Below are 16,697 nucleotides of genomic sequence, written 5' to 3'. Positions count from 1 at the left end.
GGTACCCAGGGCCAGATCAGAAGGGAAGCTGGGAGGCTGGCCTGAAGACTGGGGTGAGGTCGCCACTCCTTCCTTTCAGGCTGGAGCTACTCTGCTAGGGTTTAAAACTTGAAATGGGACTAAAGGGTAGTATTTATGAGAAAAAGAGAGTAAATCATATCTCACCTCCTCCAGCATTTTGTTTTTTTCATAAGAGACCAAATTAAACTTATGCACTCTCCTCGCTGTTATTGACCTTCAGTTAGGCAGAGTGAGAGCAGAGTGAGACCAGGTCGGAGATGGCGAAGCAACCCATTCCTTTAATGACATTCACACTGATGTCCTATTTTCAAACTATTTGAAAATTGCATCGTTCTGCCTCCAGTACTGGCAGTTTCTCTGTTCTGTGATCAATCTGATTCACAGGAACATTTTGTTAAATGAGCCAAGGGTGTGGAAAATATGACTTTTGTATTGGTCTGGGATTAGCTATGAGCTCCAGCATTTTCACTGGAGGAAGTTTCATTTGGGGTGGGAAAAAAAGGCTTTCTACGACTTGCCAGAAAAGGTTCTATGAGAGCAGGTCAAGGTGGCCACGCATATCCTAAAGAATGGTTGTGGTAGGCCAGACTGCAGTCAACGGAAGCTGGCGAGGTGGCCGACTTAGCGGCATATGGGTTTGCACTGGCCACGCTGGTGACTCCACTAGGAGTTCTCAGCGTCCTAGTAAGTGCCATTCTTTCTTCATTCTTTCTAAATGAAAGATTTAATCCTTATGGGAAATTTGGATGTTTGCTAAGTGTTTGAGGATCTACAGTTACGATCACTCATCCTCCAAAAGAAGAGGATATTGAAACTAAATAAAATACCTCACAAGGTAGGTGATCCAGGTTTTGTGGTCTTTGCAACTCTTGTGGTCATTATGGCCATGATAAGAATCTTCCTGGTGGGTCCCTACCATGGACAACGATCTTGTGTATGTAACAATCTGCTCTGTAATTGGCACATTTTCAGTCTCCTGGGTTAAGAGCCTAGGCAGTGCTATCAGAGAGCTGTTTGCTGGAAAGCCTGCACTGCCACATCCCCTGGCCTGTATTCTGCTGCTAAGCCTCATTGTCTGTGTGAACACATAGATTAATTACCTAAATTGGGCCCTGGATATGTTTAACACTTCCATCATGACTCCAATATATTACATATTCTTTACAACATCAGTTTTTAAACTTGTTCAGCTGTTGTTTTTAAGGAGTGGCAAGATATGCCCATTGATGATGTCATTGGTACTTTTGAGTGACTTTACAATAATCGTGGAGATATTCTTGTTGCATGCTTTTAAAGGTGTCAGTTTTAGTCTAGCAAGTCTGCCTGTGTCTCTTCAAAAAGACAAAAAAAAAAAGCAATGAATGGCAATCTCTCTAATATGTAAGAAGTTCTTAATAATAATGAAGAAAGCAAAAGTTTAACCTGTGGAATCAAACAACACACCAGTGATAATATCTCCTGAAGAAATGGAATTCTGATGGCTTTTTAACAAAGATGTAATTAAAAAGTTAATCTATAATTCTGTTATAAAGTGAATTTGAATATCAGAATATGTCTGAAAAAGCACTGTTCTCAAATAATGATCTTTAAAGACATCTTCTTAAAGGTTTCACTAATTTGAAGTAAGAAATTATTTTTCTGATTTATTTATTTATTTATTTATTTATTTATTTATTTATTTATTTTGGAGACAGAGTCTTGCTCTGAAGCCCAGGCTGGAGTGCAGTGGAATGATCTGGGCTCACTGCAATCTCCGCCTCCAGAGTTCAAGCGATTCTCCTGCTCAGCCGCCTGAGTAGCTGGGACTACAGGCTCATGCCACCATGCCCGGCTAATTTTTTGTATATTTAGTAGAGATGGGGTTTCACTATGTCAGCCAGGATGGTCTCGATCTCCTGACCTTGTGATCTGCCCACCCTGACCTCCCAAAGTGTTGGGTTCACAGGCATAAGCCGCCACTCCCGGACCTACTTCTCTGATATTTAAATGATGGTAGCTCACTAAAATGAACTCAGTGCATGACTAATTTCTATTCACATTGTATTATTGTAGATATATTTTACATTTTGAATCCTTCTCCAAAATCTAAAACTCCTTAAAATGACAGTTTTAAGTCTATAAAAAGTTTTATTTTTTTCATTGGTGATGAAAGTCTGAAATGTACATTTATTTGTCATCCTCACTTCACTAATTCCTAACCATATAGGCTTTTTTATTTTAATAAAGAACAAAATTATCCCAAAATTATCCTGTGATTTACCTTATCTATTATAACAAAATACATATATTTTATATAAAAATTATAATAAAATGTAATACATATATTTTATATAAAATTATAATTATATAAATATATAAAATAGGTAAAGTAAATCAGAGGATAATTAATCTATATAAAATAGGTAAGGTAAATCATAGGATAATAGAAATATATATGAACCAAAGAAATGTGGTAGCTTTCACAGAAACAACTCTTCCTTTTCATAATTATTCTTCACTTTACAAAGTATTAAATTATTTAACTATTAAAAGTAGTACAACAAAAAGAATAAAATGCCTAGGAATATAGCTGTCAAGGGAAGTGAAGCAAGGAGAACTACAAACCACTGCTTAAGGAAATCAGAGAGGATGCAAACAAATGGAAAAACATCCCATGCTCATGGAGAGGAAGAATCAATATCATTAAAATGGCCATTCTGCCCAAAGTAATTTATAGATTCAGTGCTATTCCCATTAAACTACCAGTAACATTCTTCACATATTTAGAAGAAAGTATTTTAAAATTCACATGAAATAAAAAAAGAACTCATATAGCCAAGAAAATCCTAAGCAAAAAGAACAAAGCTAGAGGCATCATGCTACCAGACTTCAAACTATACTACAACGCTACAGTAACTGAAACAGTATGGTACTGGTACAAAAACAGACACATAGACCAATAGAACAGAATAGAGAACTCATAAATAAGACTGCACATCTACAACCATTGATCTTCAACAAATCTGTCAAAAACAAGCAATGGGGAAAGAATTCCCTATTTAATAAAAGGTGCTGGGAGAACTGGCTAGCCATATGGAGAAAATTGAAACTGGACCCCTTACACCTGATACAAAAATTAACTCCAGATGGGTTGAACCCAAAACTATAAAAAACCTAGAAGAAAATCTAGGCAATACTACTCAGGACATAGGCACGGGCATGACAAAATCACCAAAAGCAATTGCAACAAAAGCAAAAATTGACAAATGGAATCTAATTAAACTAAAGAGCTGCTGCACAGCAAAAGAAACTATCATCAGAGAGAACAGGCAACCTACAGAGTGGGAGAAACATTTTGCAATCTATCCATTGACAAAGGTCTAATATTCAGCATCTACAAGGAACTTAAATTTACAAGAAAAAACACAACCCCGTGAAAAAGTGGGCAAAGGACATGAATAGACACTTCTCAAAAGAAGACATTCATGACGCCAAAAAACATGTGAAAGCAATCTCAACATCACTAATCATTAAAGAATGCAAATCAAAACCACAACGAGATACCATCTTACACCAGTCAGAATGGCAATTATTAAAAAGTCAAATTAACAGATGCTGGCAAGGTTGTGGAGAAATAGGAACACTTTTACATTGTTTGTGGGAATGTAAATTAGTTCAACCATTGTGGAAGACAGTGTGGCGATTCCTCAAAGATCTAGAACCAGAAATACCATTTGACCCAGCAATCCCATTGCTGGATATAGACACAAAGGAATATAAATTATTCCATTACAAAGATACATGCACACGTATGTTCACTGCAACACTATTCACAATAGCAAAGACATGGAATCAACCCAAATGGCCATCAGTGATAGACTGGATAAAGAAAATGTGGTACATATACACTATGGAATACTATGCAACAATAAAAAGGAATAAGATCATGTCCTTTGCAGGGACATGGTTGGAGTTGGAAGCCATTATCCTCAGCAAACTAACGCAGGAACAGAAAACCAAACATTTCATGTTTTCACTTACACGTGGGAGCTGAACAATGAGAATGCATGGACACAGGGAGGGAGATACACACTGGGGCCTGTCCAGGGATGGGGGCTGAGTTGGGGGTGGGAGAGCACCAAGAAAAGTAGCTAATGCATGCTGGGCTTAATATCTAGGTGATGGGTTGATAGGTGCAGCAAACTACCATGGCACACGTTTACCTATGTAAAAAACCTTCACATCCTGCACATGTACTCTGGAACTTAATTTTAAAAAGTAGTACAACAATTACAAAAATGCTCAGGACAAACACACCTGGTGAACATACATCTTGTTGGATGGGAGGTGGTGAAGTGTGGGATGTCAAGTGTGTCCTGAGTTTCAGTCAGGATGTTTCAGAGGAAAATGTAAAGCCTTGGATAATTTGCCAGCTTTGTAAATGGAAGTCGAAGAGCTACCATGTAATTTCAACTTCTGTTTTCTTTCAAATCTGCATATAAATTCCCTATTGAATTTAGTTTTTAACTTCTACTTTTTTGTGCTTAAGATATTTGCTCATTTCTCACTACACATATCATGCCTGCAGGCAAATTGGTTATATTCTGTACCTTTTGGGGAATGGTCTAAGGAGCTGGATTCTTTTTGATGCTTATAAAAAGCTGACTTGGAAATAATAACTTTATCAGTTTTAATATGTAAAAGCTTAGAATTAACTTGATAAAACTAGGAAGAGAGATAAAAATGTTATATTTTCTTCTGAATAAAAGTGTCATTTTTTAAGAATTCCAATTATTAAAATCTAGTGATTATTTAAAACATTTCCTTTTTCGATATTACCAAATCACTCTTGGTGACCGAGCTGGGCTATTGCAGAACATCAGAAATTGTAAGAACTATTATTTCCAATATGGAAAAGCTTTTTTGCATTCCTATCCATGGGTAAGCTCTTTTCATTTTCCACCTAAAGTTCTAGATCATTTAACATCTTAAAATAATATATTTTCCTTTAGAAATTAAGCATTTGTTTATAGAAATGGGATTGGTACCATAATTCTAATGCTCTCCCTCCCCTTACCCCCCAGTCTCCGACAGGCCCCAGTGTGTGATATTCCCCTCCCTGTGTCCATGTGTTCTCACTGTTCACAATGTTGGTTTTTTGGAGAGACTTCAGAACAAAAAGACACCCATTTTTATTAGCAGTGTCTGATGTTCTGCAGTAGGTTTGTGTGGATGTGTTCTACTTTTTTCTATTTTGATTCATTTTGTTATTGGGGCTCCTTAGTTCAGAGCTCTGTATTTTGTCAGTTCTGCCCTTCTGTGCAGTTTCCTTTATAATATCTGTTGAGTGGTTGTGGTAGGCAGGGTTGGCTTGTCTTGCTTATCATTGATTTCTGCAGGATCCTTAATTTTTCACTCTTAGTTCCAACTTTTCCTTGACTTCTTGGTCTCCAAGAGGTACTACCTCTTCTGTCTTATCTGATTCTCCTCTAGAATCACAGTTTCCCCGCGGTAGCTGGACTGTGAATTACCAAGTGCTGATCTGTGCTCAGTGTTTTTGTATTTATTGTCTCACTTATACTCTTTTCTGAGGGTGGTTTTTTCTGTGTTCCCTGTGGGTCCTTGGCTCCTCCCTGCTCTCCCTTACAAAGTCTTTTCTGCCTCTTCTCCTCCACTCTGTGTGTCCACAGGCTAGGAATGCTCCATTAGAATTAATTTGTTTGTTTGCTCTTTCTTCTGCTTACAGGTAGTTTGAGATTTGTATTTTCCGATTCCTAGAAATGCTGAAGGAATAGGTCTTATGGGTTTTATTTGTCCTCCTTGTTGATTTTATTTCATTTTATTTTTCAGATGGGTAATGGGGAGTTTCAAAATTAGCAGGCCACTATTCCTCTCTAAACCTCAGAGTCCTTCTGTAATCATTTTCATAAATGAAGAAATTAAAAGCAAACATCTATCCGTCTGTTTACATTTTCAAGAAAAGCTAAAGTTTTGAGGTCTTTAACTTTAATATAGTTATGCTATATTAAATATAATTGCTGCCCTTTATTATAGTTGTTTGCATTAAAAATAATAAATTTTGCTGTTATTCAACAAAATCTGTAAGTTTTGAATAACATATTTTACTGCCTACTGTTTCTACCTTTTTTCCTTTTGAAAATATCATCACTGAGTTATAAGAGTCTTAGACCTGATCAAAGATCATCTAATAATCCAGCCTTATTTTATAGGTGAGTCAACTGAGGTTCAGAGAGGTGATGTGGTTGCCTTAGATCAAAGAGCTGAGTGGAAATATGACTAGAATCCTGGCTCCCAGATCATTTCTCTTTCTCCAATATTGTACTTCTCTTAGGAGTCGGGACCTTAAAAATATAGTTTGGCCATGTACAAACTAATTTGTTACTATACATTTTTGTTCTACACAGTAATGAGTAAAGTAAAAGAGAGAGATCTTCTGTCAAGTAGCTACAGAACCACACAGAATGATGCCCTTGAGGGAAGGGCAATAAACTTGCTGCTACACTGTGCTGTCCTGAAGCAAGGACTGTAACCACGGGCTATAAAATGGTTTTGTTAGTCATAAAAGAGCTGCAAGAGATTTACAACTTTAACCTTTAATTTTGCTGTTGGATAAAGTAAAAACTAATTTTTACTTCAGGATTTTTTCAGAAGTATAACCAGGGAAATATTACCAAGGAGAAGTTCTGATATTGATTTAAGATTTTTTGCATTCAGCTGCTTCTTTAGTTTAGCAACATGACTTCAGAGTTACTTACACAAAACAATGAAACTAAAGGGAGTCATAATCTGAATGAATGCTTTAAACAAGCAGAAACAGTCTAATAGGTTCCTAACTAGGGACAAATATTTTTGAGACAACAATTACTGTGGCTCAATTTCCTTTAATTTTTCAAAATTTAATTAGATGAAATGTACCTGGTATATATTTTCTGGCATCATCGTTTGAGAATAATTTTATCATAAACATAGGTACTTTTATTATGGATCTTTTATATGCCAGTCACTCTTTTGGTGCTTTACAAATATTGTTTGTAGTTATTGTAACAGTGATCTAAGGTAAATTGGTATCCCTATTTGATGACAAGAAAGCTAAAACTCAAAGAAGAAACTTGGTCCAAATTAGTTTTTTGGTTTTTGTGATGGAGTTTCACTCTTGTTGCTCAGGCTGAAGTGCAGTGGCTTGATCTCGGCTCACTGCAACCTCCACCTCCTGGGTTCAAGCAATTCTCTGGCCTCAGCCTCCCAAGTAGCTGGGATTACAGGCATGTGCCACCACACTGGGCTAATTTTGTATTTTTAGTAGAGACAAAGTTTCACCATGTTGGCCAGGCTGGTCTCAAACTCCTGACCTCAGGTGATCAACCCTCCTTGGCCTCCCAAAGTGCTGGGATTGCAGATATAAGCCACTATGCCTGGCCCAGATTAGGGCATGGTTTTTAGGCAGCTGAGCATGGAACAAACTCAACTCTTTGTGACCCCAAACAGTGTTTTTTATGATATACCCCGTTAGTTGTATAGGAGGATCAGACTAAGATAGGATTCAGAAGGCACAGTGTAGAATCTATACCATAGCCTTAATTACCTGGTAGTATAAGTAATCTCTTTGGTAATATTTGCTCACAAAAAGTATACTCTAGCTTACTACAAGACTCCTTGCTTGAGATCCCATGGTGTTCATTAGAAGCGATGGAAGCACCACTAGATGCTATCACTGTTGTTCTGCTAACCTAGGATTCTCTCTGAATAGAATACTAAGGGATTACTTATAAAAGATCTTGGTCTTTGCTTTCTATAATATGAGATATCAACTATCACATATCTCATATGAAAAGGGGAGAAACACATCTTTCTTTATAACTGAAATAATGCCACGAAAGCTAATTTGATTTCATTCATTTGGGAAACAAACATCTTGGAAATTTATTGTACCCACTAGTTCTTTCTTCAATTTGATGTGCAGCAAAAACATAGGCAGAAAAACATTCCAAATCAAAGACTTTATGTCATTCTAATCCTTTTTTAAAAAAATCACTTTGAGATGAAGGATGTACTTAGGTGCAATATTTTTTATAGATACAAAATAAATACCACATTTGTAATCAATTTATCATTACTTTTAAAAAAAAATAAACTTGGAAAGATCTTGGTAAATAGAACCCACTGCTTTATTTCCAGAGCTTTAAACAGTCACAAAAGGAGTTTGACTAAAAACCATTTGCAATTAACATGCAGACATAATGAACTTTTTCTTCTAAAAACACATTTCAGTGTGTATTTCTTTAATAAAAAGGAACATTGTCTCATACAGCCACAGTACAATTATAAAAGTCAGGAAATTAACATTGATACATAAACTAATATAAAGACTTCATTCAAATTTTGAAAAAAATTTTAACCCAAGGTCCAATCCAGACTCATACATTGCATTTAGTTCTCATTTCGCATCAGTTTCCTTTAATTTAGAACTTGCTTGGTCCTTATTTTTTATGACCTTGACATTTTTCAAAAGTATAGGCCAATTATTTTGTAGTCTAGCTCCTGATTTGAATTTGTCTAGTTTCTTTATGATTGTATTTGGATTATGCTTTTCTGGCAGGAATGTTACAGCAGTAATGTATTGTCCTTCTCAGTGAGTGCATCATCTCAGGAGGCACATGGTATCTTTCTGTCCTATTATGGGTGATATTAACTTTGATTACTTGGTAATGGTAGACCATTGTAAAAATGCTATTTTTTTCTCACTGTACTCATTATATATCTTGTGGAGAGATACTTTGATACTGAAAATACCAAATTTTACCCATTAATTTTAAAATTTATTGATGATTCTTTACTGAATAAGTTATTACTATAATTGCTATCAAGTAGTATCTTACTTATTCTTACTTATATCTTACATATTCATCTTACCTTGCTGTATTTTCAAGGAAGAGGTGCTGTGAGAGGAAAAACCTGTAGTAATCGTTCAAAAGAGGCCTAGGTTTATGCAGAACCCAGGTGGGTTGCAATCCCTGTAGGTCTAGATATGATGCACATCCAGTAGGGAATGATCAATATCATGATACTTTATGCTCCCTAGAGATTATTGTGCATTGTGTGTGTGTGTGTGTGTGTGTGTATATCTGTGTAAAATAAGCTGTAGTTACCTTGGGTTTAGAAAAATATGAATATGAATATATTTGCATGCTGTTATAGTAGAATTATAGCATTATTTTTAGGGCTTTTTTCTGCAAAAGTATTGTTTTCATGTTTATTTTATTAAGTTATTGCTTTGTGAGTATTCATTTTGGGATTTATATAGTACATCACGATAACTGGATTTTATGTATTTTTATTTTAAAATTAAATACCATCTTTTTTTACATGTATTCTCTAGATTGGTTCAACTTATCTCAATCAACATTCAAACTGAAGTTAGGAGGAATACCTTATTTGAAAGGTTATATTTTCAATCTACCATTTTTGAATACTATTTTTTAGGATCCGGAGTGTTGGAACAGCAGCTACTAATGTGCATTGTGGCAAGTGGAGGAGCAGAAGCATTTTATGAAATGGGAATTCACTGCTGGGATATTGCAGGAGCTGCCATTATTGTTACTGAAGTTGGTGGTGTGCTAATGGATGTTACTGGTAAAATTATGAGATAATGGATCATTTTTCTCTTTACATCTCTTGGACTTTCCTCTGTATGTGGGGTTAAAAAACAGTTTGATACATATGATAACTTGGCTTTTAAGACAAACAGGCTATATAATTTTGTGCAAAATCAAAATAAACATTAGGAGATAGAGGCAAGGATGAGAACTAATGGCAATGTGGGACTGATAGTGATGAATGGCTAAGTCTTTTCAAATGTGAGTAACAGGAACTCCTGAAAGGCTGTAGAGAAAGCCTAGACAGTCACTGAGTCTGAGGCTTGTGTTCAGAGTTCTTTGAATGCTGACCACTGTGATAGTTGATGGTGGACTTCAGTCCTCCACCATCACCTTCTTTGTTGGGACTAGAGAAGTTAAATATTTGCTTTGAGCTGATGGTGAAATTTTTGAAGTGAAGAGTGAACCTGGGTTCAAAGAATTCACCAGTGATCTGAGAGAAGGGCAACAAAGAAATAAGGCAATGGGAAGGACAGTGGTATGAAAATTAATTGGAGTCACATTTTCTGTCCATAGATTCTTAAACAGTAAAGAGGTAATAAGAGTGCATACACACACGCACACACACAAAGAAACAGAGAATAGATGACATTTTTTCAGACTATCATGACTTGAGACTCCCTCTCTCCCCCGTCAACTTTGCCAGTAAATACCAAACAAGTGGTATTTTAAAAAACATATACTTAGAAACTCAGCTATGCATTGCCAAAGCTTAAACATTGTAGTTATGTGACAGTATAGTAGATTTTTAAAAGAAAACTGAAAGTATTGAAATGTCATGATTGACCATAGTGCACATTGCTGTACTTGTTTGATGTAAATTATTTTTGTAACAGATATAACTATTTACCATACTTGATTTGTTTTAGGTGGACCGTTCAATTTAATGTCATGAAGAATAATTGCTGCAAAACGTACAGCCATTATCAGAAAGGAAAGCCAAAGAAATTCAGGTAGTACCTTTTCAACGAGATGATGAAGATTAATTACAGCAGCCTCATAGTCAATCACAGTTGCTTTTCCCCAGATTTGCTGACTCACTGATGGATATGGGTTTCAGATGTATGATATGCTTGGTTTCAATTGTCTTTGTCCAGATGAAAAATTCTGAACTTGTTTCATATTTTACTATGGCTAGGTTTGCAAGAATAGACATAATGTTTACTTCATTGTTTAAAAAATGGCATGTGAGAGCTTTAGGAAAAATACACAAAAAGTACAATTGATGAAATAAGTATAACATCAACTGAAATAGTTAGCAATTTTGCATTTCTGAGTATCAATGGTCTGAAATTTTGTCTTGCTATATACATGTATGCCTAGACACTTGCTTAGAAAGTTACCTATTTGGAAAAAAAATTGTTTGGTTTCAAAAGCCATATTTAAATTTGTAAGGATATATTGAGTACTTCCTAGACCAAGGTTTTTTCCTTTAAAGAGAACTTTTTTTGTTTCATTCAGTGTTCATATAACACCTAGCACTATGCCTGTCAGTTGGCAACCAAAATTAAACATTGTAAGAATTAATATTTTGAAGTCATCGATTCCTAGTTATTATACAGAGTGGATACATAATGAGCTCACCATTCTGTACTTTTGCTGTATTTTTTCATGATGTGAATTTTGAAGTAAAAATGGTAGTTATCTTTTGTATATTTCACATTACCATACTGCCAGATACAGTTGATTGTTGTGGGCATTTCTGCAATAAATATATTTTCCAAAGCACTTAGTTAAGGTATGTATTTTAATTTCTTTAAAGTCCCTGAATAAGAGAGAAGAAACTGTTCCTAAAAAGCACTCTCATCAGATATCTAATATATTTTGATGCAGTGTAACATTTTACTAATTTCAATAGTCACATTTCAAAGATGTTGGTGCTGATTTGGTTGTGTTGGCAAATTATGTGTTATTGTTAATATTCAACTATTTGGTTTCCTCCCAAATCCTTATATAATTTCATCATTACTGGATTCCATTCAGCCTTTAAGTAAGAGAATAGATGACATTTTTCAGACCAGTATGACTTGCAATTCCCTCTCTCACACCAACCTGGCCAGTAAATACCAATAAATATCTCTTTTCTTTTTTTCTTTTCTTTTCTTTTTTTTTTTTTTTTTTTTTTTTTGAGATAGTCTCACTCTGTTGCCCAGGCTGGAGTGTGGTGGCACGATCTCAGCTCACCACAACCTCCGCCTCCTGGGTTCAAGTGATTCTCCTGCCTCAGCCTCCCCAGCTAATTGTTGTAGTTTTAGTAGAGGTGAGGTTTTACTATGTTGGCCAGGTTGGTCTCAAACTCCTGACCTCGTGATCCACCTGCCTTGGTCTCCCAAAGTGCTGGGATTACATGTGTGAGCCACCACGCCCAGGCACCAATAAATATCTTATTCATCCTTGGCCGAACAAACAAAAAAAGAAAATTGTACTGGTTCATAGATATTTTTAAAAGATTAATTTATTGTTTAGCCCTTGGCACGTGAAAAGGCTACTAAGTTTTATTGTAGATTTCTAAATGCCTTGTATTTGATACAATGAAAAGTGCTGCTATAAAGTGTTCAAAGTAGGCATTGCTTTATTATGTGTACATCTAAATATATATGATACTAGGATTTGAGTACTGTAATTAATTTATTAATACTATTGATCACATGCAGTTAAAACATCTGATATTTTATTCTAGGGTTGTTTTTGCAATTTATTTTAATATAAGAAGAGTATTATAAATAACATTTTAAATATTTCAATAAAATTGTAATGAAAATATAATTGATATTTACATTATTAATGTTTACAGTTTAATCTACTTTTAAGGGTTTTATGTTAAGTTACAACACAAACTTTGCCATTATAATTGAATATAGATTCTTATTTTTTTGCCTACAGTTTTTTGAATTTTAAAAAAGCTAAAAATGTTTTAAAATAGGTCACTTTTACATATTTTTATTCTAAATGCAATTGGATATTCTGTAGCTAAAGTTTCTTTAGATAATGAAAAAGGATGATTGAGAAATGAATTATCAAATATTATTTGAAATTATTTGAGTAACAAGACTTCTTTGACTTAACATGTATATGCTATAGTCAGATATATTATCTTTTTGTATGTGTATACACACAGAGATACATGCAAAAATATTTGTAGTTGAATGCCCTTCCTCTGCTTTTTAAACAAAAAATTTTGGGGGATGCAGGGAAAGCATTTTGCCTAGGGAAATCTGGAGCTTTAATGCAAGGCAAGGAAACAAAGTAGAAGGGTGTATTGCTTGAAATAAAAGTGATCGATAGTCTATGGGATTGTCCACTTAGAAAATCCAAAAGAATCTACAAACAAATCATTAGTATTCGTGTCTTTGGTGATGTCACCGGGGAGACACTCAGTGTATGGAAATCAACCTCATTTGTTTAAGCTAGCAACCCATAAGATAGCATTTAATGAAGATACTATTTACGCTGGTATTTTTAAGAAGCCATCAGATAACTAAAAATTATTCTAAGGACAGATGTGCAAAAACTCCATGAGTGGCCAGGCGCGGTGGCTCACGCCTGTAATCCCAGCACTTTGGGAGGCTGAGGCAGGTGGATCACCAGAGGTCAGGAGTTCAAGGCCAGCCTGGGAAACATGATGAAACCCCGTCTCTACTAAAAACACAAAAATTAACCAAGCACGGTGTTGCACACCTGTAGTCCTGGCTGCTCAGGAGGCTGAGGCAGGAGAATCACTTGAACCCGGGAGGCAGTGGTTGCAGTGAGCTGAGGTCACGCCACTGCACTCCAGCCTGGGTGACAGAGTGAGACTCCATCTCAAACAAAACAAAACAAAACAAATAAAAAAAAAACTCCATGAGGAAAAATTACAAAACATTACTGAGAAACATTTGAAAATATCATAATAAATGGAGTAATATACATGCTTATGGTTTGGAACACTCAGTATTGCTCAGATGGCAATCCTTGCCAAATTATCTATAGATTTAAAAGAATCGCAATCCAAATCCCAATAATGTTTGGGAATATCAAGACTTTTAAAAGAGCTCTATGATTAAAACAGTGATATTAGCACAAGACTAGACAAATAAACCAATGGAACAGAATGTCCAGAAATAAACCCAAACTTATAGAACTACCTAGTTTATGATAATGATGTCATTGCAATGCAGTAAGGAAAGGGGTGTTTTCAATTAAGAGTGTGGAATCATTTGGATATCAGTAATGAAGAGGAAAAAAAGAATATTTATCCCCCTCATACCATATGCAAAAATCAATTCCAGATAGATCCTAATCCTAAAAATGAAAGCTAAGAGAAAAGATAGCATATCTTCCTGACCTTGGCAGGCAAAGACTTAATGAACAGGACACACAAAAACGCACTAACTCTAAAGGAAGGTTGATAAATTGGGCTACATTATTATGTCTATCATCAAAATACACGATTAAGAGAGTCAGCAGGGCAGCCCATAGAGTCTGCAATACATCTATCTGACAAATTATACTGAGGATATAAATAACTCCTATGTAACAATAAAATAAGCAAAAAATTTAAATACATATTCCACAAAATAATATATTCAAACACTAAGTGAATGTAAAAGTGCTCAGTATTGTTAGTCATCAAAGAAATGCAAATTAAATCAATAATTTTACTCCACTACGTATACCAGAATCATTAAAGTAAACCATGAATCTAACAACGATAAAAGCCAGATCAACCCCCAACAATACCAAGGATTGGTAAGCATGTGAAACACCTTGCCTTCTCATATGCTATTGTCAGGGGTGTACATTGGTGTAACTACTTTTGGAAATTCTGGTGGTGTCTACTAAAGCCAATTTTCAGCTTGCCCTAGGACACAGCAACTCCATTCCTCTGCACCTATCCACAATAAATGCACAAAAAAAGGCTTGGACAAGTATGTTCATAGCAGCATCCTGTTATAATAGCCCTGGACAGTAAACAATGCAAAACTCTACCAACAGAATGGATTTTTTTTAAAAAAGTGTGGTCTAATCACATGAAGAATGTTCTATAGCAATGGAAAGAACAGACTCCAGTTACACACAATAATGTGGATAATTGCAACCTGGCTGAAGCTCTGACTTCCAATGGTTCTGCACATTTTGATATCACCAATGATATCCTAATAATTTACAGAAGCCAAATTGTTTCTGCTTTGAACTTAACCTCTCTTCAGTTCTTCCCCCTTGCTTGTTCTGTTTTTTTAAAAATCCCATTTTGAAATGTTCTTTGTTCCTTTCTTGTTTCCCTTGCTGGCTTTTCTTCTCTGGTGATAACACAGCTCTGTAGACTGCTCTCCTTGGTGGTCTCCCTTCTGACTGTCAAGTCACTCTGAGGAAACCCATGCATGCCCCATGATTTCAACCATCACTTCCTTTCTACTGACTCCCCAGTCTTGACCTACAGCCCATATTTCTCATCTGAATTCTCCCCCTGCATCTCCTGCCCATACTTGATCTGCTCAATATATTTCTAACTATTTTTGGCTCACGCTTTTCTGCTACTCTACTGCAGCATTCTCCTCTGTGCTTTCAAATTAGCACCTAATATATTTGCGTTTTCTCTTTCCCTAGTCTTCATATCCAATTTGTCATAAGTCATGTTTGAATTCTCCAACCAAACTGGAACACTAACTCTTCACTGGCCTCCTCTGAGCCTTTTCAGACGACAGTCATTCTGCCCAGAACAGTCTACGCTAATAATAGATTACTTTTTTATGATTGTGAAGTTAACTATAAATTACAGTGATTTTCTTTTCTCTGGGAGTTGTCCCCAACAAACAGGACTGTGCCCACTGTCACCACATCTGTAGATGGTGTGGCTCCATTCCCTGTTTAATCCAGGAAAGGATATCTGACCCAAAAGGACTTTAAATTTGCTAGGGCATTTGATATTTTGACCCCAAAGACAGAGATGAGGAAAAATTGGGAATAATTCAATGTGTTATAAAGCACTTTAGGTAAGCACTGGAAAAGAAGTAGCAAGCTTCCCAGATGGAGCTGGGTATCAGTATTCAATCTCACCAGGCTACCTGTTTAAGAGGAATGGAAATAGGCCATAGGTAATATGTTCTTATTTCCAGTATGTCCTATATAATACCTTCATATCCCTTAGGTACTTTATTTAAGTAATTCATGAAATATTTTCCTTGATAAAATGTTATTAATAATATTAGCATTTGCTGAGCACAATGTACCAGGCATTATGCTAAACACTTGATACTCATGATCATACTTAAACCTCATAATAACCCCAGCAAACATTATTATCCTCCTTGTACTGAGGCACATAGATGTTAATTAGCCCAATTTCCCTGCTCAGGGTGACATAGCTAAGCAATGACACTTCCGCAGAGACACGGCGGGGGCGCAGTCTTAACCCCCTGCCTGGTGGTCCCTCTGCTGGCTGTACGTTAGAACCACCTGGGGAGCTTATAGATAAGCCGTTGCTGGCATCCCACCTGAGTGTCTAACCAGGTCTGGAGGGTCACCTGGCCATCTGTATTTTTTAAGTTTCCCAGGTGATACCAAGCAGCCAGAATTGAGAACCATTTTGTTTCCTAGATGTAACTCTTTTTTGTCTTTCAGACAGGGTCTTGTCCTGTCTTCCAGGCTGGAATGCAGCAACCCAAGCATGGCTCACTGCAGCCTTGACCTCCCAGGCTCAAGCAATCCTCCCACTTCAGCTTCCTGCCCAGCTGGGACTACAGGTGTGAGCCACCACAACTGGCTTTTTTGTTTTTGTTTACTTTTTATAGAGATGTAGTCTCTGTGTTGCCCAGGCTGGTTTCAAACTCCTGAGCCCAAGCAATCCTCCTGCCTTAGCCTCCCAAAGTGCTGGGATTACAGGCAAGGACCACCGTGTTTGGCTTGATTTCTTAAAAGTAGCCAATTCACATGCCCGCCTACTCATCCACCTCCAGGAACCTTAGAGGGTCTTAGGACACAACTTGATACCTTAAAATGAAAATGTTGCTTTGCCACCTGATAAGCCTCCTTGGATACTATTGT

General features: G+C 36.3%; 1 pseudogene; it reads left to right on the top strand.

Annotated features, from left to right (window-relative positions):
• The first annotated feature begins 419 nt into the window (after nucleotides 1-419).
• Nucleotides 420-1,510, top strand: LOC102116828 (magnesium transporter NIPA2 pseudogene; annotated as a pseudogene).
• Nucleotides 1,511-16,697: the final 15,187 nt, after the last annotated feature.

This window comes from Macaca fascicularis, chromosome 8 (genome assembly GCF_037993035.2).
Source record: "Macaca fascicularis isolate 582-1 chromosome 8, T2T-MFA8v1.1".
NCBI classification, from domain to species: domain Eukaryota; kingdom Metazoa; phylum Chordata; class Mammalia; order Primates; family Cercopithecidae; genus Macaca; species Macaca fascicularis.
Note: the sequence above shows the minus strand (reverse complement) of the source record. Positions and strands in the feature narration are given on the sequence as shown.